We start from the raw sequence: 25,461 nt of genomic DNA on the forward strand, positions 1-25,461 counted from the left end.
GAAAGGATGCACCTTGCACTTCCTATAAGAAATGAACTACCCCTGCAACTCAGCCAATGAGAAACCAGCATCACCCTGAACGCTTGCTTTTCTCCAATGGATTTTCATTGGATTTCATTCTTCTTCTCCATAAAATAATATTCCTCTCCTTTGTTTGTTGGACTTGCCTATGGTTTTGCTGTAGCTTGCATGTCCTGGATTGCAATTCTCTGCTATTCCTGAATAAACCCATCTTCGGCTGGTAAAATAACTGCCAGTTTATTTTCAAGGTTACCATATCAAATTCTGTAAAACCAAGAAGGCAATGATAAACCTTATACAACTACTTCTCTCAGTGGATAACAGAGATTGAATATATTAGTAGTTTCAAAATTAATTCAGATATATTCTTCCAGAATGCACGAGAGAACTGAAATGGCCTGTGGTATAGAATTACTTTTCTAAAGTGGGGTACAGGGAACCAAATCCTTCCTACGAATGATTTTGTGCTTGTCAGCATAAAATGACTTTGGAAGCTTAAGAGTACCAATGCCAAGGACTCAGAGCAGAGCTATTAAATAGACAATTTCTAGTGATGGGACCCCGGTACTGGTATTTTTTAAAAAGCTCCCCACTTCTATATATACCTTCTTAAAAAAAATGTTCTAAACGAGAGAGAGAGAGAGAGAGAGAGAGAGAGAGAGAGAGAGAACTCCAGTGAACAGGCTCAGTGCTGCCAAGGAGGAGCTGGAGGCAGGGCTCAATCTCACCAACTGCGAGATCATGACCTAAGTCAGTCGCTGAACCCACTGAGCCACCACCCAAGTGCCCCTATATACATACCTACTTCTGAAGGTAGTTTGGAAACTGCTGGGTAAGTCAGGTTCTCTAGAGCAACTTGTCTTAACTCTTGTGTATAATTTTTCCACAACTAGAATTCTTCCTTCATAACCTTTTTTTTTTCTTTCTGCTGCCTCCTTCAGCTTCTGTTCTACTGTGTGCGGCATTTAATCTTCTATGAAAACGACTGTTCACGCACAGGTGGACATTCAGTAATTGTTAGACAAAAATAGTAACAATTAGGCGTTCCTGCTCTCCCCCGAGTAACCGAGCAGAAATACCCAGGCTATAACGTCCTATGGGACTATCCAACAGGTGGATGTACCAGTGTAGCACTGAGAGCGGCAGTGCTCGGTGTCGGCCAAGGAAGTAAAAATACGAGGCAGCAGCTACAGGGGGAAGAACGACGTGACAAGTCGGCTGCTTGCATAAATTTTCCGAATCCTTCATGCTCTCGGGACTATTTTTTGTTCCTGAGAAACACAATCTCCAAAGCTGCTTTGCATCGTCAAAAGCTGCATAGGGGCAGGCGGCCAACAGGACTACCCGGGCACGCTGCAGTGGCATCTCCAGGCGAGTTCCTCTCATCTGCTGTCTCGTAGGCTAATCCCCGCTGCGGTGCCACCCCACGCCCCCCACCTGCCGGCGCGGCTCTTCCGGCCCGCGGGCTCCCGCAGAGAAGTACCCAGCCGCCTACGCCGCCCGCCAGCCGCAGTGCGCGGCCTTGGCCTTGGGCATGCGTGCGACGTAGCGGGGAGGGGCGGGCCGGAGCCGGAGGAGGCGCGGCAGGCGCTCGCAGTCTGCAGTCCATTGGTTCTCTCCCCGTAGCCCCCGCCCCCAGACGTTCGAGGCGGCGGGGCGGGCCACGTCAGGCAGCCGGCGCGGGGCTGAGCTTGTGGCAGAAGGGAGGTAAGCGATGCGGGGTGGCAGGCGGCCGGCTGCGGGCCGCTGCCCCCTGCTCAGAGGCCGCAGGATCGCACTCGCCTGTGGCCTGTCTCAGCTTGGCGTGGAGGGCGGCTTAGGCCCTGCAGGCCTGGGGCTGTGCTGGGAGATGGGGCAGTGGAGCATGTGGCGGCAGGGCCGCACCAGGGCGTGGGTGGCCAGGAATAGGACAGGTTCTGCCGTTTGTCCTCGTCCTTTCCTGTCTGGGCTCTGAACTCCTGGACGACTAGGCCTTCTGCGTTAGAGAGCTCCGCGATGCCTGGGTGGGGCCGGCTCTGGTGCTTGCGGTGGGGGCTCAGCAGGATCTTGACTCGGAAACCGATCAGCGCGATCCTTGCATACTTAACCTGCAGCAGGTTGCAGTTCTTCCACTCTTCCCTGACCGGTTCCCCAGTTGAAGGCAGTGCAGGGGATTCTGGGTCGTTTCCTTTCTGGCCGGGAGGTGGGCCTGGAGGGGACGGGGACGGTCTCCTCATTACCAGTGACTCATTCAGATCCAGTCCACTTCAATGCAAAGGCTTATGGGTGAGCAGGGCCTGTTTTCAGACCTCCTGATTCTCAGGCTCTGTCTTCCCTTGCTGGAATTACCTAAAAAAAAAAAAATAATAATAATAACATATATATGTATATATATGTTTTGAAATGCCTACAACACCTATGCGGAGATTTGCAGAGACTTGCCGTTGTGTTGCACGTACGAGTTGTGTGTTGCACCATGAGTTTTAATTTCAGCGATGGCATCATCATGGTCCTTCAGTTTAGTTCCTGAAATTGGTGCTTCTGCAATCAGTGAAGTCATCCTATCCAGTATCATGCAATCGTTCATTCATCCATTTGACAATTTTTTTTTTTTTGATGAATTCCTTAATGGTTAGGGTCTTATGTCAGAAACTAACATGGCATTCCCTGCCTTTCCCCCATTGTATCTGCCAGTTTTATTGTCTAGATTTGAGATGTAGGTTTTTTTTTTTGTTGATGTTGATGGTTCAGTTTCAGGTTCCAGATTTAGGTACAGAAGCTCATGATTCTATATGGTAAGATAGAGCTCTTCTGAGACCTCATTCAGTTTTTCTTACTTTCACCTCTAGGAAGCCTCAGGCCATGATGACTAGAGGTGCTGTAATATTGCTTCCTGTACTATGAAAGACCCTAGGTTTTAGGTGCCTGTGTGTAAAGTGAGGGGATGGAATTAGAAGTATTCTGTAATTTTGAAATGTTCAAGGAGAGGAGGGGCATCGACATGTTTACTGAACCGTGTTAATGGTTGGGAAGTGACCATTTTTAAAACACAGAATGTATTTTATGGTTATATGCTTTAATCTTTCTGAATCTGCCCACATTTACTTTTTGATTAGCAAGCAGGTGCATATTTACAATTTTGGTTCACATTCAATTCCTGCATACAAAGCACTATGACTCATCTAAATTTTGAAATGTAATAATCAGGAGCTTCTTAATGTTATGCTTAAAGGTATGATATAAAGACAACTGGATAAGTATGCAATTTTCAAAGTACTTTGAGTTGCAGCGGTAGATTAGTGGTAGCTAAAACCAAGGTCTGCCTTGGTTATTTGCTTACTTGGTTAAATGTTAGGTAGTTACCATCACCTGGTTAATATCTATCAATGTCATCTCTGTGTTAACGTGTATTTTATCAAGCTGAAATTTATTGGAATTCAATTGATTGCTGCTTCCACTTGAGAATTGATAACCCAAAGGTAAATAAATCATTAGTTTGAGAATAAAAATGCCCACAGAGATAGAACAATAGTTTTTTATTTGCTGATTGGTTAATGGGACTTATAGGTAAATCGTTTGGCCTTCTTGCAGGTGAAAAAATGATTTCTAAAATAGTTCTGAGACATGATATTCATAGCCTTGTGATATTTTTTGGATGTTATTCACAAGCCATTATGTGAATTAAATTGTTTATGTCACTATTAGGGATTTGGAAAGTTTAAGGAAATACAACTTTTCAGAGTTTTGCTTTTGCAAAATTTCTAGAACTTTCTAGTTCTAGAAATGGACCAGATCAAGATGGGAAGATTGAGGAGAAATGCAAGAACTGAGGGGAAAAAAAATCCAAGTGGAGACTTTTCTAGTTTAAAATTTGAGCAGAAAAAAACACAATGAAAAATACAAATATAACTATATTTGGAAGAACGGTAAGGAAATACTAGTGTCAGGATTACTGGTGAGTCTATATCAAAACTTGATTTTTTTAAAATAGAAGTATAATTGGCATATGGTATCCTATTAGTGTCAGGTGTATATCATAGTGATTTGATATTTTTATACATTATGAAATTCCCGTGAGTCTAGTTATCATCTGTCACCGTGCAAAGGTCTTACAATATTATTGACTATATTCCCTATGATGTACATTACATCCCCATGACTTACTGATTTTATAACTGGAAGTTTGTACTTCTTAACCCCCTTCACCTATTTTGTGCACTTCCCCCCCCCCCCCCCCCCATTCTCCTCCTTGGTAACAGTTTGTTTACTGTATCTATGACTCTGTTTCTGTTTTGTTCATTTATTTTGTTTTTCAGATTGCACATATAAGTGAAATCAGACAATGTCTTTTTTCTGACTTATTTCCCTTGGCATAAAACACTTTAGGTCCATCCATATTTTTGCACATGACAGGATTTCATTCTTTTTTATGGTTGAGTAATATTCTGGTGTGTGTAAATAAAATGTACCATATCCTCTTTATCCATTCATCTATCAATGGACATCTGTTTATGGTTCCTAAAAAAGAAACCTAGAGTGGTAATTTCAACTTTGATCACGGTACATCTGGGCAATACATGCTTCTTTAGAAGATGTGAAATCTATATTGTACATTTTAAATTTATTTTTATTTTTTTATTTTTACTTTTTTAATGTTTATTTACTTTTGAGAAACAGAGAGTACATGTGCACGTGAGTGGGGGAGGGACAGAGAGAGAGAAGGAGATGGAATCCCAAGCATGCTCTACACCATCAGCACAGAGCCCCACATGGGGCTCGAACCCACAAAGCATGAGATGGTGACCTGAGCCGAAACCAAGAGTCGGATGCTGAACTGACTGAGCGCCCCAATTGCCCCTATATTATATATTTTTGAAGAAGTACTACAGATCTAGGGGCGCCTGTGTGGCTCAGTTGGTTTAGTGTCTGACTTCAGCTCAGGTCATGATCTCATGGTTCGTGAGTTCAAGCCCCACATTGGGTTCTCTGCTGGCAGCCTAGAGCCTGCTTTGGATCCTCTGTCCCAACCCCCCCATCTCTCTCTGCCCTTCCCCTGCTCGTGCTCTCTCTTCTTTCAAAAATAAACAAACATTAAAAAAAAAAAAGTACTACAGGTCTAAAGATGAGTAGTATAATAAAATATAGTATAGTTATGTAAGTGTAAGTTTGTGATTTGCAATTCATGATAAGTTGGATGAAGGTAGTATATACTATCTCTACATGATAGGAAGTGAGATTTGCTCAGCTGATAGGACAAGGGATGTTCATCAGTTTTTCTCCCATTTATTATTTTAAAACATTTTTAAAACATTTGAAAGATTATTTTAAAACATTTTTATTTTATATATATATATATATAGAGAGAGAGAGAGAGAGAGAGAGAGAGAGGGAGGGGCAGGGGAGAAAGGGAGCAAGGGAGAGGGGCAGAAGGGGGAGAGAGAGAATCTTAAGTGGGCTTCACCATGTGGGGCTCGATCCCACAACCCTGGGAGCATGACCTGAGCTGAAATCAACCAACTGAGCCAGGCACCCCTCCCATTTACATTATTTGAAACAAGGGGCGCTTGGGTGGCCCAGTGAGTTGAGCATCCAACTTTGGCACAAGTCACGATCTCATGGTTTGTGAGTTTGAGCCCAGCGTCAGACTCTGACAGCTCAGAGCCTGGAACCTGTTTCTGATTCTGTGTCTCCCTCTCTCTCTGCCCCTCCCCCACTCATGCTCTGTCTCTTTCTGTCTCTCAAAAATAAATAAAAATGTTAAAAAAAAATTAAGTTATTTAAAACAAACTTTCAAGCAATATGGAAGATCCCATCTAGTTTCAAACAATAGATTGAACGTTGTTGTTTTTATAAATTGGGCCCCCTAAGCACTCCTGGTCTGATAATTTTTATTCTATTTCAAGTCCTATTGGAAGTAATAACATTGCAGTTATGATTTTTAAATTTTGCTAAATTTATATTGGCTTTTATTCAATTAGACTGAGTTACTTTAGTTTTATATATTTTGAAGATGTTCAAAAAATTTGATATTAAATATTGTGCAATTTTCTGTTGTTCGTGATAGGGAAAATACTTCTTTAGGCCCAAGGAATTTGAGAATCCGAACTGCAAAGATAGTCAGCTGTTATTATTTATTTAGAGATTTGTCTTTTCCTTTGCCTGGAGACCAATGAAGCATTCCATCCAAGGTTCTGAACTGAAGATTTCAGTTCTTTGCAGTGCATTAGATTCTATCCTTTAATCTGTTTTTGGTTAAATAAATGAAGGCTTGCTAATTTGGCTGATAAACATGTTGAACAAACGTCATAATTGTGAATGTTGTAACTCTAGTTTTGTTACCAGGTTTTTTTTTTTTGTTAAATTTTTAAAAAACATTAAAAGATGTTTATTTTTGAAAGAGACAGAGTGTGAGTGGGGGAGGGGCAGAGAGAGAGAGGGAGACACAGAATCCAAAGCAGGTTCCAGCCTCTGAGCTGTCAGCACAGAGCCCAATGGGGGGCTCGAACTCATGAACCGTGAGATCATGACTTGAGCCTAAGCCTGACCCTTAACTGACTGAGCCACCCAGGCACCCCTGTTACCAGGTTTTCTCACGGCCACGGTGTACTTTTCTTTCCTCTCTTTAAAACCTTTTTCTTTGGCCTAGCTGCTTTCAGAATTTACTGTATCTTTTACTTTATTTAATGATCATTGAACAGGTTGGTTTATATAATCAAAACTTCAGGTGTTAGTTTATGATATTAAGACACATGGAGGGAGTGGCAGAAACTTTTTATTAAAGTTTTGCATTGTTGGGGTGCCTGGGTGGCTCAGTCCGTCTTGACTTCAGCTCAGGTCGTGATCCGCGGTTCGTGGGTTTGAGCCCCACATTGAGCTCTGCACTGACCGCGCAGAGCCTGTTGAGGATTCTCTCCCTCGCTCTCTGCCCCTCCCCCTCTCATGTGCTCGGTGTTCTCTCTCAAAATAAATAAAAGAACTTGAAAAAAAATAAAAAAAAGTTTGGTATTGTTGAAACATTTAAGTAAATGGAATTTTTAGAGTCATTGATATTAAAGATACTGTATTTATTTGGGGTGCCTGGCTGGCTCAGTTGGTAGAGCATGTGACTCTCGGGGTCGTTTTTTTTTTGTTTGTTTTTTTTGTTTGTTTGTTTTTTTTTCCAGTTCAACAAAGAGTATCTGCTCTGGTCCCGGGTCCCTAACTTTCCTTCAAAGAACTTGAAAAGTATTGTGTGGAAGCCACAGAGAGGGCCAAACTACAGAGAAGAATATTACAATTAGATGCATGTATAGCATACTGGAGGGCAGAGGGGGGAAACTGAATATGAGATTTCAGGAGCTTCAGAGAAGGCTTTCTGGAGGCTTGTTTGCTTGAACTGAATTTTGAAAGCAAGTAGAAATTAGTTGGTGAGGACGGAGGATAAACATTCTGGGCCCAAGGGAGAAGTGAGAACAGACTGACAGATGAGAGACAAAACATAGACTCTTCACGTATTAAGGGGTGGATAGAGAAATGAGGTTTAATATATAAACAAAGAGCATATAATGAAAAGCCCTCTTCCCTACCGTTTTAAACATTTTGACCTTTATCCTTGAGGCTGTGGTGATCCAATGGGTAAGAGATTTTTTAAAATTTATTTTAAATTTTTTAAATTGACATCCAAATTAGTTAGCATCTAGTGCATCAATGATTTCAGGAGTAGATTCCTTAGTGCCCCTCGCCCATGTAGCCCACCCGCCCTCCCACAACCCCTCCAGCAACCCTCAGTTTGTTCTCCATAATTATGAGTCCCTTCTGTTTTGTCCCCCTCCCTGTTTCTATATTATTTTTGTTTCCCTCCCCTTGTGTTCATCTGTTTTGTCTCTTAAAGTCCTCATATGAGTGAAGTCATATGACTTGTGTCTTTCTCTGACTGACTAATCTCACTTAGCATAATACCCTCCAGTTCCATCCACATAGTTGCAAATGGCAAGATTTCATGCTTTTTGACTGCTGAGTAATCCTCCATTGTATATCTATACCACATCTTCTTTATCCATTCATCCATCGATGGACATTTGGGCTCTTTCCATACTTTGGCTATTGTTGGTCGTGCTGCTATAAACATGGGGGTGCATGTGTCCTGAATGGGTAAGAGATTTTAAGTTGAAGAAAGTTAAGATCAGTTTCATGTGGCAAGGCGAGGAATGAATGGTAGTGGAGCAAGGCCCGTTGGTGAAAGCGCAGTGTGATAGAGCTCCAAATGATGCAGGGGGGCTTGAGAGACTAGGATGGACCCAAGATCTATTAAGATGATGAAAGCGGTGTCTAGTTCGATGTGTGGGATGAGGAAAAGGTGGATGGAGTTAAGGATGCCTCCTAGGTTTATGGCTTCCCAAGGTAGGAATCACATGAGGATTATCAAGAAACTAAGATCAGTCTTGGATATGCCTTTAGGTCACACATTTGATGCTGTTCTGTGGGCAGTTGGCAGTACTGGTCTGGGAAGGAGGAGGTGGTTTTAGGCAGCATAGCAATGAAGATGTTATCAATATATAGGTGATGGTTAAAACAGTGTGCGGATAGATGTAGATACCTAAGAGAGTTTGTAGGATAAGAAAGAAGCAAGCAAAAAAGAAACTCTGGGAAGTACCACCGTATAAGGAAGATGATCCAGTGAAAAAGAATGAGAAGGAACAGTGGAGCTCTAGAAGGCAAGGGCATCGAGGATTTCAGAAGGAGAGAATGGACAACTGTGAAATACCACGGAGGATGGAAGAGTGCTGTCTAGAGGTTTTAGGAAGGTCTACCAGATAGGCAAGAATGATTAGTTTGCAGCGTTCCGAGTTCATATAATTGTACAACTTTCTGTAGCAAAATTCAATAGAACCAGACATTATGTATAGTTGGAATGAACCAGTATTTGGATTTTGTTATCTACCTATGGTAGGAATGCAAGGGAGCTCAAAGTATTAGTAAGACAATGGTAGAAGTGTTGAAACATGAGGTTTAGACTGCGTCGAGGTCATGACCAAGCCAAGAGGAGGCTGAGAGATTGATAGAAAATATTGGTTCAAGGGATTAGAAGTCTGGGTGAGGTGCGCATGTATAAGGTATAAAGGGTATAAGGAAAATAGCTGATAGAAGTACTCTGGAATCAGAGAAGAATATTGGAGTTTAAGATTTTAGGGTGCTGATAGAATGTAGGAATTGGCCAGGGGTGTAGATGGCTGAAATGGAGGTGATATGGAGATATTCAAGAATAATGAGACTGGTGTATTGGATGAATCACTGACTTAGAAATGGGCCCCAGAAGACCATGGTTACCCAGGGTGGAGAGCCGGACTATGGTTTCTGAGTTTTAAGATCGCCTATAGTAGTGATTAGTATATATGGGACATGAAGATACTTGGATGGCATGACCTCACAGGTATGAGACTAAAAGGTCAGGCTTCTTCTGGGCCTTGGAGCTTGGCAGAATGATTAACTTTCACCGAAATGGCCACCAAAGAAGGAAAGTGTAATTTCCATTCGGCCTAAGAAGTAGGGGGAACATCTCCGTGTTGCCTGTGGAGTCTGCTTGGGATTCTCACTCTCTCTCTCTGCTCCTCCCCTGCTCGTGCTTCGTCTTGAGAGGAAGAGAGAGAGAGGGAGAGCGAGCGAGAGAGTGCGCTCTCTCTCCCAACCCTCTCTTAAAATAAACTGTAAATTTAATTTTTTTAATGTTCTTGTTTTATTTTTGAGAGAGAGAGCATGAGTGGAGAAGGGGCAGGGAGAAAGGGAGACACAGAATCCGAAGTAGGCTCCAGGCTCTGAGCTGTCAGCACAGAGCCCGACACGGGGCTCGAACTCACAGACTGTGAGATCATGACCTGAGCCGAAGTCGTTCGCTCAACCAGCTAAGCCACCCAGGCGCCCCTCAAAATAAACTTTAAAAAGAAGTAAGGGGAGCATCTAATGAAGATGTTGAGCATCTAATAACAGAACTTGTTAACCATGGAATCAGAGTCTAAAAAGCGAGGACTGTTTACTGGAGAGGAAGGCAGGTTAGGAAGCGTTGGGTGTGAGGGAGGCTGACCCTGTTTTTCTGAAGCGTTTGTCTGGCTTTGAAGCATTTGTCTTGACTTCCAACACGCTTTTCATCGCACGTGCCAGTTCTCCGGTATTGTTAGGACGCCTGGAAGCTTATGTTGACCATTTTAGGTTCGTTCTGGTGTAAAAAATGCCTCGATACTAATGACGACTGCCATGGATTTGGGAGGCGGGCATACATGCATCTACCTCTGATTTCCCTCCTGTTATCTTAGGGCCTCGAGGCCCATGGAGCAGTCTGTGTTTCTCAGGACATTTCCTCACTCATGCATAAGATCCTGTTCGTTTTACCTCTTCAGAGGTTTGGCTCCAATTTCTCTCCTGCAAAATTGCTTTTTTCCCTCATTGCTGGGTTATTCCCTTCAGTATGTTAACATCCTATTTCTCTTGTCTTAAAACAATTACCTTTTCAGGGTGCCTGGCTGGCTCAGTCGGTGGAGCACGTGGCTCTTGATCTCGGGGTTGTAAGTTCGAGCCCCCACACTGGGTGTAGAGATTACTTAAAAACAAAATCCTAAAACAAAGTCTTTAAAGGGGTGGCTGGCTGGCTGAGTCAGGAGCATGCAACTTTTGATGCGGGGGTTGTGAGTTTGAGGCCCGCATGGGGTATAGAGATTACTTAAATAAACACTTAAACTAAAATTTTTATTTTATTTTGGAGAGGTGGGGGAGGAGGTGCAGAAGGAGAGAGAGAGAGAATCCTGAGCAGGCTCCGCCCTTAGTGCAGGGCTGGATGTGGGGCTCGATCCCATGACCCTGGGATCATGATCTGAGCCGAAATCAAGAGTGCTGTTGCCATGTCCAACCAACTGAGCCACCCGGGCACCCCTCCGGAAAACAAAATCTTAAAAAAATTTTTTTTTTTAAACTAAATCCTTAAAAAAAATACCTGTCTTCATCCCATTTCCCCCTTATGCTGCCGCATAATTTCTTTTTCCCCCTTTATGGTGAAACTTATGTGTCCATTTACTTTCTTCTCTTTCTTCCTCAAACCCACTGTAATCTGGCTTCCCTCACACCCTGAAACAATTTGCTCTCCTCAAAGTGACTCTGATTTTCATTTTGCTAAATCCAAAGGTCTCTCTTTCAATCCTCACCTCTTAACCTGACCTATCAGCATTTCTGCCCCAACTTTACTGAGTTATCAGTGACACATATTGCGAAAGTGACACATATTAACAGAAGAGAAATCTAGTAAGTGTTTTAAAAATAATCACTCTATGGGGCGCCTGGGTGGCTCAGTTGGTTAAGTGTCTGACTTCGGCTCAGGTCATGATCTCATGGTTTGTGGGTTCGAGCCCTGTGTCGGGCTCTGTGCTGACAGTTTGGAGCCTGGATCCCACTTCAGATTCTGTGTCTCCCACCACCCCCCCCTCCCCGCCCCCGAAAATCAATAAACAGTAAAAAAACTTTTTTTGGAAAAATAATCATTCTGGGAGTGCCTAGGTGGCTCAGTCGGTTGAACATCTGATTCTTGATCTCTGCTCAGGTCATGATATCACAGTTTATGAGTTTGAGCCCCACATCAGGCTCTACTCTGAGAGTGTGGAGCCTGCTTGAGATTCTCTGTCTCCCTCTCTCTGCCCCCCTCTCTCAAAATAAATGAATAAAGTTTATATATATATATATATATATATATATATATATATATTTAAATATATATATAATATATGTAGTTAAATATATAATTATATATAATAATAAATGCATAATAATATATGTAATTAAATATATAATAAAAATATATAAAATAATAATAATCACTCTGGCTGCTCTGCTGACAGTATTTCAGTGGGCAAAGACAGAATAGAGCAATTAGAAGACCACAGTAGGTTGCGAAAAATGCCCCACGTTCTTCCCATTTCCTATATGCACATTTCTTTACAAAGTGACTCTGTTGCTTCCCTCAGGAAGAGGCAATCCATTTCTCCATCCCCTTGAATCTGGACTTTCTGTGACTGCTTTAATCAGCAGCAGGGGAAGTGGGATTTCTTAGTCTCAAGGCCACGTAGCTTCCTCTTGCCTTGCTTCCATTAGACCACCACGTTAAGAAGCATGGAATAGCTTGCTGTAACACATGTAGGAGAGACAAGCCATCCCAGCAGAAGCCTCCAAACCTACCGGTCCCCGTTTGCCACGTGAGTGAGCCTAGACAAGACTCGCAAAAGAAGTACCCCCTCTCTTCTTCAAACCCAACCCAAATTGCCAACCCCAGAATCATAAACTAATAAGTGATGGTTGCTTTGCCTCACTAAATTTCAGAAGTGGGTTGTAATCGCTAACCAATATAGAGGCTCTTAGAACATCAAGGACGGACAATGGGGGGCTTACACTAGAGTGAGAATGGTAGGTAATGAGAAGTAGTGAGAAGATTCTAGACATATGTGCGGATTGTAAGAGAAAGTGAAGCGTCAAGGATGACACCCAGGTTTTTTCCCTGAGTCATAGAAAAGAAGGAGTTTCCATTAACAGAGATGGGGAAGACCACAGATGAAGCAAGTATAGGCAAGAAATCAGGACTTGAATTTGAGCTTTCTATTAGTCATTCAAATAGAAACACTGGGTACGTATCTGGATACACAGAGTCTGCATTTCAAGGAACGAGGTTCAGGCTAAAAATATAAATTTTGCAGCTGACTATTACCATTATTAAAGACTGAATGATATGATTGAGGGACCGTGAGGTCTAACACTGAGCCCAGGAGCACTCCAATGTTAAGAGGTCAGAGAGATAAGAAAGAACCAGGAAGGCGGGGCGCCTGGGTGGCGCAGTCGGTTAAGCGTCCGACTTCAGCCAGGTCACGATCTCACGGTCCGTGAGTTCGAGCCCCACGTCGGGCTCTGGGCTGATGGCTCAGAGCCTGGAGCCTGTTTCCGATTCTGTGTCTCCCTCTCTCTCTGCCCCTCCCCCGTTCATGCTCTGTCTCTCTCTGTCCCAAAAGTAAATAAAAAACGTTGAAAAAAAAATTTAAAAAAATAAAAAAAAATAAAAAAAAAAAGAAAGAACCAGGAAGGGAAAAGAAAAGGGGCATCAGGTGAAAGAAAAACCAGGAATTGTGGCATCTTTGATCATTAAGGGAAGAAGGTGTTTCAAGAAGCAGAAAGTGATCAACTGTTTTAAAAAATGCTGATGGGGGGTCGCCTGGGTGGCTCAGTCGGTTAAGCATCCGACTTTGGCTCAAGGCATGATCTCACAGTTCGTGAGTTCGAGCCCCGCTTCGGGCTCTGTGCTGACAGCTCAGAGCCTGGAGCCTGCTTTGGATTCTTTGCCTCCCTCTCTCTGACCCTCCCCTGCTCGCTGTCTTTCTGTGAAGAATAAATAGACATTTAAGAAAAATTTTAAAAATGCTGATGGGAAATGGTAACTATGGGACAGGCTGGAGGTGGCAGTAATACGAGGGTGGTAATCATTTGGCAAAAATGTTACGATTTATATCTCAAAGTGAAGAGGCTGCTATTCGGTGACTAAAGTTCAGGTATTCCGTGCCATTGATTTGAGAATATGACCCTCTTCCAAAGAACAAAGAGCCTGGATGTGGAAGAACATTCTGGCTAAGCAGACCTCTGAAAAAAAACAGATCACAAAAGTACTTGCAAGAGGAAGCCACGGATTTCCTCGGGTAAGAGCCAGAATCTGTTCCAAGGTCTTTTCCATAAAACACCAAAGAGATACCCAGGCCCGAAAATAGTTTGGTACCAAAAGCCTACCTTTAGTCTTCTGCATTGCAGCAGACGACTGCCTCTTTCGGTTGTCTGACCTGAAACCTTTGGTGTCCTCCTTTCCTCTTCTTACCTTCCACATCCAATCCGTTTGCACATTTTGTCAAAATATATGGAAAGTCTGACCTCTTCTCCCCGTTGCTACTGCTGTTCTCCGAGGCAATGTGGTTTCTCTCCCCGGATTATTGCTGGAACCTCCTCATGGTCTCTTCTTTTTTCCATCCTTGCCTGTTTATGGTTTACTTCTTCAGAGAAGCCAGAATGATCTTTTATTTTTTTATTATTTTTTTTTTTAATTTTTTTTTTTCAACGTTTATTTATTTTTGGGACAGAGAGAGACAGAGCATGAACGGGGGAGGGGCAGAGAGAGAGGGAGACACAGAATCGGAAACAGGCTCCAGGCTCTGAGCCGTCAGCCCGGAGCCCGACGCGGGGCTTGAACTCACGGACCGCGAGATCGTGACCTGGCTGAAGTCGGACGCCAACCGACTGCGCCACCCAGGCGCCCCCAGAATGATCTTTTAGAAATGACAGTCGAGTCTGACATCCTCCTGTCCCAAACCCTGTAGGACTCTTCTGTCTCACTGAGGAACCCCAAAGCTCACGGCAGCCTGCAGGGACTTACAAGATCTGGGCCCCTGGTCACTCTTTGCTCTCCCACTGCCCAATTTGTTCATGCGGACCAACCACGTTGGTGTCTTCGGTCTTCCCTAAACCTGCTAACCATGTCTCCACCTCAAGGTTTGTGCTTCGTGTTCCTTCTGTCTGGAATGTTCATTACTTCCTTCTGGTCTCTGTCCAAATGTCACTCTCCCCGAAAGGTCTTTCTTTATCCTTTGACAGATGCCCAAACATATAAGACTGCCCTAAAGGGGCGCCTGGGTGGCTCGGTGGGGTAAGTGGCTCTTGCTTTCGGCTCAGGTCATGATCTCCCCGTTTGTGAGTTAGAGCCCCGTGACGGACTCTGCACTGACAGTGTGGGTCCTGCTTGGGATTCTTTCTCTGTGACCTTCCTTGGCTCACCCTCTCTCTTCTTCTCTCCGTCTCCCTCTCTCTGCCAGTAAATGGGTGAATGAATGAATGGAGTGTCCTAAAATTTATCTATTGATGATGTAGTTGTTTTGAGGTGTTATGTTGTATATGCATTTGGAAAATTAAAAGGAAATAAACTCTTTGTACTGTAATTTTAGCAATTGAAAGAACCTAGCTTTTATAAAGTTTCAGTTATAGGCTAGACGAATAAGTGTTAGAGAGCTACTGTTGAAACACAGTGCCAGTAGTTAACAATATGGTATTGTGAACTTCAAAAGAAAAATTTTTTTTTTACATATTATTTTATTTTGACTTTTGACTTATATATTTTTTTTTAGAGAGCAGGAGAGGAGAGAGGGGCAGAGGGAGAGAGTGAGAATCCCCAGCAATCTCCACGCTCCCGCCGCCCCGGGATCGTGACCTGGGCCAAAACCAAGAGTCGTACGCTCAACCGACTGAGCCCCCCCGGGCGCCCCCCCCAAATCCGATAGAGTAGATCTCATGTTAGTTTGTCTTTAACAACCATACCCAACCAAAAGGATACAAGACACGGAAGGTGTTGCATGTCTATCACGTTGATTGTGCTGATGGAATCCTGGGCGTTTGCATGTGTCCGGACTCCTCACATGGTACATGAGAAGTTATGTGCATTTCCTTGGATATCATGTCCATTATTATACAGTAGCGTGGTGAAAAAATACCTACTCTCTCACCTGAGGCTAACTTACTTGATTAACATGAGATTGGAGAAAGTTGAACACACTGGAGGAACACTTAATTTTTTTCAGGGACAGATGGATTCATTTGCTGGCAAACAACTTAGAATCCAAGGTAATTCTGTTAGCTTACTTGTTTGGAACTCTGCAGGACCATTAGAGCTTCTAATAACTCAAAGGTGTGACTTTCTCATTAAATAGCTCTTAATAAGCAGTGTAATTGGATCAAGTGAGACTTTTTTATCTTGTGTGCTGTGGTGAAACTGCCTCTTGCAGACAGTGATAAAGGACTGTGGTTTGAAGTGAATCGATAACATTACCACTTTTTTTTAAAGATTTTATTTTATTTTTGTAAAGTTATCTCTACACCAGTGTGGGGCTCAAACCCACAGCCCTGAGATCAAGAGTTGCACACTCCACCGACTGAGCCAGTCATGAACCCTGAGATCACTATTTTTTTTTTTATCGAGACCCCAAAACTGACCTTATGGTTTTATTTGAAGAGAATTAGTGATTTTTATTTAGTGTAAAAAAAGCAATGTATGCCAATTACAGGGGAGGTGGGGAATTAAATGTAGCAAATACAAGGAGGAATATGATAGGTGGTAATCACCTGTCATCTTATTATCCAGAAGGGTACTTGTTAACATTTTTGCATATTCACTTTTTTCCTTAATCCTTTATATATATACTTTATATATATACTTTAAACTTGGTTATGTTCATGATTGTTTGCAAAAATTTCTTTCTTTTTTTTTTTTAATTTTTTTTTTCCAACATTTATTTATTTTTCGGACAGAGAGAGACAGAGCATGAACGGGGGAGGGGCAGAGAGAGAGGGAGACACAGAATCTGAAACAGGCTCCAGGCTCTGAGCCATCAGCCCAGAGCCTGACGCGGGGCTCGAACTCACGGACCGCGAGATCGTGACCTGGCTGAAGTCGGACGCTCAACCGACTGCGCCACCCAGGCGCCCCATAAAATTTCTTTCTTTTTAAAAAAATTTTTTTAAATGTTTATTCACTTTTTGTGAGAGAGAGAGAGAGAGGCAGAGAGCGAGGGAGACACAGAATCCAAAGCAGGCTCCAGGCTCTGAGCTGTCAGCACAGAGAGCCTGGCACTGGGCTCGAACTCATGAACTGTGAGATCATGACCTGAGCCGAAGTCGGCCACTTAACTGACTGAGCCATCCAGGCGCCCCTTTTTCTTTCTTTCTTTCTTTCTTTCTTTCTTTCTTTCTTTCTTTCACTCTACCATAAGCATTTCCTTATACGATTAAAATTTTGTAAATGTATTTTTCATACCTAATCAGTATTTTATCTGCATATTCCGTAGCTTATCTTTTAGATCAATGAATAACTTTACGCCGAAGATGGTCTTGTTTAACCCTATCGTATCCTTTTCTGGCGTTTTAATACTTATTTTGAGAGAGAGGGAGAGCGGGTGCACATGGGGGAGAGGCAGTGAGAGAGGGAGAGAGAATCCCAAGTAGGCTCTGCACTGTTAGTACGGAGCCAAATGCTGAGCCTGATCTCACAAACTGTGAGATCGAGACCTGAGCGGACATCCAGAGTCTGACGCTGAGCCGCCTAGGCGCCTCCCCCTTTTGTATTCTTTGTATTCTTATACTTTTGAAATGGGGAGTGAATGGGACTTGAAGACCTACATGCCACCCTGAGGGAGGTAGCCAAGAAGTGCCAAACATCAGATCAAATGCTCAGTCAGTAGCACCTTGACTGCCCACTCCCATAACAAAGTGGGCTCGTTTTGACCTACCTTAGACTTTCAGCTTTATTGTGCCAAGTTCCCTGTGGGATTCAGTTGGGTGGGTGGGCCTTGGGGAGTCTCTTGTGGTCCCGGGCACCAGGCTGGTTCTGCCTTATTTCTGCGGCTTTGAAGACCTGTGCGTCAGTTCGGAGGGAAGCCAGGTTGGGAGTGATCTCCTAGTGTCTGCATTTGGGCCGAGAGGCAAAAATGGTCTTTGAGGTTGAAATGACACTCTTTGAACAGTGGCTTTATTGTGAGTTTGCCGGTCTGTAGAGCTGCTGCTGCTGTTCATCTAGTCGGTCATCTATTTCCCCCACGGTGTTGAAAAGTTTCCTAGAAACTGTACCTATAAAAATTGCATGTATCGGTTTGAAAATTTGTAAACTTGAGAAAAAAGAAATGCTGGGGATGCCGGGTGGCTCCGTGGATCGAGCGTCTGACTCTTGATTTCAGCTCAGGTCACGGTCCCAGGGTCGTGGGATCAGGCTCTGCGTCAGGCTCAGTGCTGAGGGTGGACCCAGCTTGAGATTCTCTCTTTCCCTCTTGCCCCTTCCTCCCCCCCACCCCCTAAAAATTCCCATGAGGAGCTACATGTTCCTCTTCCTGCTCCTCCAACTGCTCTTCCTCCTCTTCTTTAAGTATAACTTGTTTGGTAAAGGTTTTATTTTTAAGTAATCTCTACGTCAACGTGGGGCTCGAACTTACAACCCAGAGAGCCAGAGTCATATGTGCTACCGACTAGTCAGCCAGGAGCCCCTAAATATGATCTTGAAATGAACTATCAGGGACATTCTACATACCGTATTCTGCCAACTGGACATCGGCGTGTTTTTTTTTTTTTTTTTTTTTTCCAGGAGCCTCTTCTAATTCTTGCATATGGGGCTTCGTGTCTCCAGGCCAATGTGAAATGATTTACTAAAGGTCTTCTGCTCGGGATGGTTGTGAAGGTTAACTGGTATCTGCTTATTAAGCACCCTACAAATAAAAACAGCCGTGAATAATGCCAGCTGTGGAATAGAAAATTAGTAAATGTTACTTCTTTGGGTAGTTACGTGCTTAAAGCGCCTTTTACCCCTAGTGGGAAATACGCAGAGGTGATACTGCGGGTTTCTAAAGGGTTGTAATACATAGCAGACTAAGGACGTGGCTATAACAGACAATAGCTGTCGACTGAAGCATTCAAGTAAAACTTATGATGTATTCAAGTAACAAAGACCCATTTTCCAGCTCTGTTAGATTCAGCTGGAAACAGTGAAGAACCAGTCTTGTGAGCTTTTGCATGTGTTCTTTGACCTTTTTTTTTTTATTTAAGAAAATGTATCAAAATGAATAACAGTGTAATAAAATATCACTAATCTGGGTTCTGCTGATTTAGGATTTGGACTTGGTTCATCGTGATACTATCTCTACAAAAGTTATTTGCTCAGTGGAAAAAAAAAAAGCCAGGGAAGGGATGTGGCTAAGGAGAGTGAATTATTTTCAAACCCTAAATGTGTTGGTAAGTGACTTCCGGTTGCCATGTTAATTCGGAGATAAAGTCGTTTAGGGGCGCCTGGGTGGCTGAGACGGTTGAGCGTCTGTCCGACTCTTGATTTCGGTTCAGGTCATGATCTCAGGATTCGTGATCAAGGCCTGCGTCGGGCTCTGAGCTGAGCGCTCAGAGAGTGCTTGGGATCCTCTCTCTTTCTCTCTCTCTCTCTCTCTCTCCCCCCCTCTCTCTCTGCCCCTGCCCCACCCACCCACACACTCTCTCTCAAAATAAACAAACTTAAAAAAAAGAAGAAGAAGAAAACTGTTCACAAATATGTTTTTCTACTTCTGGCTCTTATTAATTTATTTTGGTCTTCGTTTCGTGAGTCTAATTCGTGAGAAAGATACAGATCCTTCTGTATTTCTCACTTTCTGTTTTGGAAAGTTGATCTGAAAGCAAAATAAACAACAGAATTCTGATTCTAACATTTTTTCTTTTTTTTTTTTTTGGAGCGTATTGTGTATTAGCTACTGTGCTAAACACAGCAAGTCGAAAACCACTTTACTAACTGCCCATTGCACCCCAGGCCCAGCAGTGGTGAGCAAGACACAGCTGTTTCTCTCAAGAAAACTAGAAAAGTCCAGGGGAATAATGCAGCAGGCTTGGTCAGAGAGGAGCCCTTCCTGTTCGACAGCCTTCTTCGCCAGTGTCTGAGCAGGGACAGCTGCGATCCCATAGCAGCTAGCCCCTTCAGAACGAGAAGGTCTTCTCCATCTTGAGGACGGATTACAGTCCTCACAGGGCTGGAAGGGACGTTAGAAATTGCCTGAGCCCAGCTCTGCATCTCAGCCTCTTCTTGTCCTTGTCTGGAAGGTGATGTAGTCCTCACCCTGTTTTCTGAGACGGCCGCGGGAAGTGAGAAGGGACGTGGCGTGGCTTCCGTGTGGTCTTTTTCTTCTGGACATTTCTTCCCGAACATTCCACCATGGTTGCAAACTCTGTGTTCTTACAAATGACCTCATCCATACGGAAATTTCTCTCTGTCTCACGGAGCTGTGTTTTGAACTGTCACATGATGGGGCCACCTGCCAGCCAAGCATTCCTTTGCGGAAGTGTGGCCGTCTGTGCCTGTGGGGTAGTGTTTGAGCAAGCGTTTGGGCAAAGGATTGCTTTCATCTGTTTCAACGAATATTTACCTATTTATTTAAAAATGGAAAATGGTTTTTTAATAAACTGTCTTGTGCTTGCTAAAAAAAAACAAAAAACAAAAGGGAAGTGTAAATATGGAAGTTTTGATATCACTGGTAAGAATCTGCATGGACCAGGGCGTCTGGGCGGCTTAGTCGGTTAAGCGTCCGACTTCGGTGCAGGTCATGATCTCACAGTTCGTGGGTTTGAGCCCTACATCGGGCTCTGTGCTGACAGCTCGGAGCTTGGAGCCCGGAGCCTGCTTTGGATTCTGTGTCTCCCTCTCTCTCTCTGCGCCTCCCCTGCTCATGCTTTGTCTCTCAAAAATAAATAAACATTAAAAAAAAAAAAAAGAATTTGCATGGACCTAATGAAAGATCCACACACTCATTGCCATGACAAGAGTAGCCAATCTTTGTTTTTGTTAGATGCTCACTGGACTTGAACTGAATGGTCAGTGATGAAATGAAAATGTAAAATCAAGAAATATACAGGATGAGGGTCGGTTTATATTGATCGTTTTTGTGTTTTGTGCTCTGCGTGGGATGCCTCCGGTTTTTTTAAAGATTTTTTTGGAGGGCTCCTGGGTGGCTCAGTTGGTTGGGCATCCCGACTCCTGATTTCAGCTCAGGTGACCATCCCAGGATCGTGGAATTGACCCCCATGTCAGGCTTCACACACAGTGTGGAGCCTGCTTTAGATTCTCTCTCCCTCTGCCCCCACCCCTGTTTGCGTGTGCTCTCTCTCTCTCTCTCTCTCTCTAAAAAAAAAAAAAAAAAAAAATTAATAAAAGATTTTATTTATTTATTTATTTATTTATTTATATTTTTATTTATTTTTGAGACAGAGAGAGACAGAGCATGAGCAGGGGAGGGGCAGAGAGAGAGGGAGACACAGAATCGGAAACAGGCTCCAGGCTCTGAGCAGTCAGCACAGAGCCCTACGTGGGGCTTGAACTCACGGACCGTGAGATCATGACCTGAGCCGAAGTCGGACGCTTAACCGACCAAGCCACCCAGGCGCCCCAAAAGGTTTTATTTTTGGGTGCCTGGGTGACTCGGTCGGTTGAGTGTCCGACTTTGGCTCAGGTCACGACCTCACGGTTTGTGAGTTCAAGCCCCGTGTCAGGCACTGTGTTCAGGGCCTGGAGCCTGCTTTGGATTCTGTGTCTCCCTTTCTCTCTGCTTCTCCCATGCTCACACTGTGTCTCTCTCTCCAAATAATAAATAGACATTAAAAAAAAGATTTATTTTATTTATTTTTTTAAATTTTTTTTAATGTTTATTTATTTTTGAGACAGAGGGAGACAGAGCATGAACAGGGGAGGGGCAGAGAGAGAGGGAGACACAGAATCTGAAACGGGCTCCAGGCTCTGAGCTGTCAGCACAGAGCCCGATGCGGGGCTCGAACTCACAGACCATGAGATCATGACCTGAGCCGAAGTCGGACGCTTAACCGACTGAGCCACCCAGGCGCCCCAAAAATGATTTTATTTTAAAGCAATTGCCACACCCAGGGTGGATTGCAATATATACAAAGATATATAGCTGTTTGCATGTGCTGATGAACTACTTTGGGAACAGGTTTTTTGTTTTGTTTTGTTTTGTTTTAAAGAGATGCTAGATTCTCTGGGATGCAGCAAGATGTAGTAGAAAAAACAAGGCGTTGGATTCAGACTAAGAATAATAATAGCCAACATTTTGAAGTGTTCGTTATGTGCCTGGTTGTGAGTAAAGTGCTTTAATGCATTATCTTAATTTGAAAAAAAACTCTGCATCAGTTGTCCTTTGTAGGGTAGCGGTTAAGAACGTGGGCTTCGGAGACAGATTGCACGGTTCATATTTGTGCTCAGCTTCTTACATAATTAGGCAATTAATTTTGACCTCTCTTTGCCTCACTTGGTTTTTCATATGAAAATGTGGATAATAATAGTAGTCCTGTCATGTGGTTATTTTGAATATCGGATGAGAGAAGACACATAAAGGGCTTCGACAGTGCCTGCCTGGCACATGGTAAAACTCAATATCCTGGCTATTAATACCACTGTATAACCTCAGGCAAGTTACTTCCTCCCTGAGATGTTGTTTTCTCATGTGGGAAGTGGGAGTTAATAATATCTACCTCAGAGTTACTGTGCAGACCCAATAGGATCAGTTTAAAAAAAAATTTTTTTTTTGAATGTTTTGATTTATTTTGAGACAGAGAGAGATGGAGCATGAGTAGGGGCGGGGCAGAGAGAGAGAGAGAGAGAGAGGGAGACACAGAATTTGCAGCAGGCTCCAGGCTCTGAGCTGTCAGCACAGAGCCTGATGCAGGGCTCGAACCCATGAACCACGAGATTATGACCTGAGCTGAAGTCAGCTGCTCAACCAGCTGAGCCACCCAGGCGCCCCTGAGTGAATCTGTATTAAACAGGTACTTGTTATATGCTGGGGTCACAGTGGTCAAAAAGAGAGACCAGGTCCCTTCCTGCAAGAGTTTGCCATCCACTGCGGGGGTAGAAAGAGGCAGCGGAAATAAGTGAATGATGACCATTTGAGATTGTGATAAAGCTGTGAAGGATGTTGCTTCCCAGTGCACTATTATCTTTTTAAAGTTTTATTTACTCTCTGGGGCACCTGGGTGGCTCAGTTGGTTGGGTGTCCAACTCTTGGTTTCAGTTCAGGTCCTGATCTTGTGGTTTCATGGGTTTGTGCCCCGCGTTGGGCTCTGTGCGGGTAGTGCGGAGCCTGCTTGGGATTCTCTTGCCCTCTCTCTCGGCTCCTTCCCCACTCGCGCTGTGTGTCTCTCAAAATAAATAAATAATACTTCCAAAAAAATTTTTAAGTAATCTCTACACCCAGTGTGGGGCTCGAACTCATGACCTCAACTCAGAAGTTGTATGCTCTACTGACTGAGCCAGCCAGGTGCCCCCAGTGCCATATTTACTTTATTTCAGGCTACATTGACTTAGTTAACAGTGGGGAAATTTTCTATCTTCCTCTAAAATTCTTGTGCTTATTTGATCTTCAGCTTTCACTAGCACTAAGAATGCAGGTTAAAATAACTAAACTGTAACTATTGCATTCTACATGAATTTAGTAATTTGGCCTTCATGGAAAATAAGAACTGAGGTTGAATGGTCACTTTGCAGCAATCAAGAAAAATGTTGCTTTTTAACTTGTAATCAGTCTACACAATTCTTTTCAAGAGTGAGAGCTTTTATTTTGGTGTAAACTTTACCCGGGAGTCTAAATGGGAAAATTTTAATGGTTATGTTTCTCCTTAAAAATGGAAGAAGTTTTTGCATGGTTTAAAGGTAATTGCATCTATCTAGTTAAATTACATTGACCTGTTTCAATATTACTATTTCCATAAAGTGTTGGTAAAATGGGTAACAAAGGAATCTTTTCAAAAACATTTTTAAAAACAGTTTTATTTATTTTGGGGAGAGAGAGAGAGACAGAGCATGAGTAGAGGAGGGGCAGAGAGAGAGAGGGAGACAGAATCTTAAGCAGCTCCTGAGCTGTCAGCACAGAGCCCGATGCGGGGCTCGAACCCACAAACTGCGAGATCATGATCTGAAACGAAGTCGGACGCTTAACCGACTGAGCCACCCAGGTGCCCCGGCTAACAAAGGAATCTTTTATCATTTCTCAAATTTTCCTAGTTTGTTGCTCACTGCATCACACCTGTTAATGATGGATTTGTAATTTGGTTTCAGAAAGTCCTATCTTTGTCTCTAAAGCATGTGTTAGTACCTGAATAAATATTTTGGTAACTATTCAAAATTGCAAAAACACATGGTCTTGTGAAAAAATTAGAAAATAGGAACAGGCAAAACCAAAAATCACCCATAATGTATATTTTCCAGGCTTTTCCACATCCACCTGTGCTCAGACAATCTGGATTTGAATTTCAGCTTACTTTACGACCTTGAGAAAAACTGATCTAACTTTTCTGTGCCTCGGTTTCTTCATCTGCAAAATGAGTACTTATCTCATAGGGTTATTGGAGGGTTAAATGAGTTAATATAGGTGAAGTTTATAGACTATTGCTTGGCCCTTAGTAAGAACCCCCATGTGAGGTTTTAAAAAAATTTTTTTTTTTTTTTTTTTTTTTTTTAAAGAAACCACAGAAATTTAATTCTCACAGTTCCGGAGGCTGACCGTCTCAGGTTAGGATGCCGGAATGATGGGACCTTCTTCTTGGGTCATAGGCAGCAACTTCTCTCTGTGTCCTTATATGGTGGAAGACCTAAAAAACTTGTTATTATGGAAGTTTTCAAACATACGCAAAAATAGAATAGTATTATGAACTCAAATGTACTCCTCTATTATGAGCATTTAGATAGACATTCCTGTTTTAATCTATCCCTCCCCCCCTTCCCCCAGGGTAAGTGGAATATTTTATAGAAAATCCTTAATGTCCTATCATTACCCCCTAAATACCTCAGCTTATACTATATTAATATTTGCTGAGAAGTAAATTATTTTAGAGAACCAGTGCACAGAATTAGGGTCATTTATTTTAAGTTTTATTTATTTAAGTGATCTTGACACCCAACATGGGCTCAAACTCAGGTTCCTGAAATCAAGAGTCTCCTGCTTTTCTGACTGAGCCGGCCAGGCACCCCACAGAGTCATTTTTGAGGGGAGGAAATACAAGTAAAATACTTAGAAAATATATTCTGTGGTGCTTTACCAAATTCTAGTTAACTGAATAGTATTTGAAGTAAAATTATAAAAGTGGAGATTTTAGCTGTTCAGATTAGACCTTTATTTGGAAGATCTTTAAAATGATTGGGTATCAGTTTTTATTATAAATATACTGTAAAGATGATTTTGTATCAACATGAAATATTTATCTCAAAAATGCACTGAGCAATTTGAGTATTCTTTTGGTGGAGCAAAAAATTTCAAAATTGTAATAGAAAAAATCATCTCATAAAAGAGCTAATTTGAAGACTTTGAAGGCTTAGATTGGATACTGTAAAAATTCTAGGTAAGTATATCTTTAGATTTTTTACATTTGATCTTAGCCAAAAGGCCGAGAAGCCTTTAGATTAAATTTTTTTTAATGTTTATTTATTATTTTTGAGAGAGAGAGAGAGAGAGAGAAGAGTGTGAGTGGGGGAGGGGCAGAGAGAGAGAGGGAGACACAGAGTTGGAAGCAGGCTCGAGGCTCTGAGCTGTCAGCACAGAACCCGACGTGGGGCTCGAACTTGCAGACTGTGAGATGACCTGAGCCGAAGTCGATGCTTAACTAACTGACTGAGCCACCCAGGCGCCCCAAGCCTTTAGATTTAAAAAAAAAAAAAAATCTTTAGGTTTTTTAAAAATAACTTTTTAATCTTTATTCTCTTATATATTTGGCACATAAATGCCTACACAGATATGACACTTAAAAAAAAGATTACTCAGGAATAATTAGGGAAAATGTAACAAAATCAGGCATTCTTCAAGGAAGTGGTTTTGTGTTTTACTTTAATGCCTGGTTCTCCTGGACAGCAATCAG

General features: G+C 42.7%; 1 protein-coding gene across 4 annotated transcripts in view; it reads left to right on the plus strand.

Annotated features, from left to right (window-relative positions):
* Nucleotides 1–1,615: 1,615 nt before the first annotated feature.
* FOCAD (focadhesin) overlaps nucleotides 1,616–25,461 on the plus strand; it is a 317,812-nt gene continuing 293,966 nt past the window's right edge. For 2 of the 4 annotated variants that reach the window (XM_086685394.1, XM_086685397.1), the window contains exon 1: nucleotides 14,306–14,532. The gene's annotated coding sequence lies outside the window, so the exon portion shown is untranslated. Of the gene's footprint in view, nucleotides 1,729–14,305; nucleotides 14,533–25,461 lie in introns of those variants that run through there. The other 2 variants (XM_086685396.1, XM_086685393.1) reach the window with 2 other exon arrangements.

Source organism: Puma concolor, chromosome D4 (assembly GCF_028749965.1).
Source record: "Puma concolor isolate L17-30 chromosome D4, mPumCon1.1.hap2, whole genome shotgun sequence".
NCBI lineage: Eukaryota > Metazoa > Chordata > Mammalia > Carnivora > Felidae > Puma > Puma concolor.